Source organism: Mandrillus leucophaeus, unplaced genomic scaffold (assembly GCF_000951045.1).
Source record: "Mandrillus leucophaeus isolate KB7577 unplaced genomic scaffold, Mleu.le_1.0 Scaffold3, whole genome shotgun sequence".
Lineage (NCBI taxonomy): Eukaryota > Metazoa > Chordata > Mammalia > Primates > Cercopithecidae > Mandrillus > Mandrillus leucophaeus.
Genome location: NW_012103142.1, coordinates 14,710,810 through 14,711,856, shown reverse-complemented (window position 1 = coordinate 14,711,856; position 1,047 = coordinate 14,710,810). Strand labels below are relative to the sequence as shown.

Here is a 1,047-nt window from a genome sequence, read left to right as displayed (position 1 = left end):
GTAGGGCATAATGTATCCTTTTAGATTGATGTTTGTGGGCCATTTGTTTTACAGGGGGTTAGTCCAGGAAGTACAAGACAATGTCATTAGGTGGATAGAGTTTCATTTAAATTAAAAAAAAAAAAAAACTATTGTTAGGTTTAAATGAGTCACTGCTTCATTAAGCATCAACATTAGATAACACATATTGAATGAATGTTTCCCATAGGCCAAGCTCTGTCCAAAGCATTTCACATGTATTCGCATTTTATGCTCACAAACTGCCTCTGACTGACTGATTTTTATTTTCTTGATTTTACGGATGAGGGGACTGAGAAGCAGAGATGATGAACTTCCCCAAGGTCACGCCACTGGTAAGTGGGAGAAACAAGCAAAAATTCAGGCCGTCTTACTGCAGAGTACTCAAAATCAAAATAAACCAAATTTCATCTCCAGTTCTGACAACTCACCAAAAACCAAAACACTATTTAAAAATATAAAATTTTAATAACACCCCACATAAATTTCCAACTACTTTACCTAAGTTTCTAACTGAAGTTTTAAATGAGTGTGTTTTTTAATTTATTAGAAAGTGGATTGAAGAGAAAGCATTGGAAAATGAAGGAAGGCGTTTCAGTTAAACCCCAAATAACTGTTAAACTGAGCTATAAAACGGCTCCTTCTAGCTCCATTTGTCCTCAGACCATAAGTGCTATTCCTGATTGCCCTTCATTGTCATTTCCAGGGAGAAATGACACCAGCACAGTGGCAGGCCTTCCAATCTGGAGCACGGTCCACACAGCTTCCGAATTGGTGTTCAGTGTACAATGCACCGGAGTGCGGAAAATGCGCAGGGCATTGCCAATTATAGATGCTCGGAGTAATTCAGTGTATTCAGAGAACATGGGGAAAAAAGCAAAACCAGCCTGATTGTGGGGCGAATTCAGCAGGGAGTAAATCTGATTCGCATCAGTTCTGCGGCCCGGAGTTGGCGAACACGGCACCACCCAGGCATTGCTGCACTCTGCCCGCAGCGGGCTGTTAACTGCGGGTCCAGGTGCGGGCCCT

General features: G+C 41.6%; 1 protein-coding gene across 1 annotated transcript in view; it reads left to right on the top strand.

The window, feature by feature from the left end:
• Window positions 1-897: 897 nt before the first annotated feature.
• The window catches only part of PLA2G7 (phospholipase A2, group VII (platelet-activating factor acetylhydrolase, plasma)), a 32,558-nt gene continuing 32,408 nt past the window's right edge, over window positions 898-1,047 (top strand). Inside the window, exon 1 of the mRNA XM_011986868.1 lies at window positions 898-1,036. The gene's annotated coding sequence lies outside the window, so the exon portion shown is untranslated. The remainder of the gene's footprint in view (window positions 1,037-1,047) is intronic.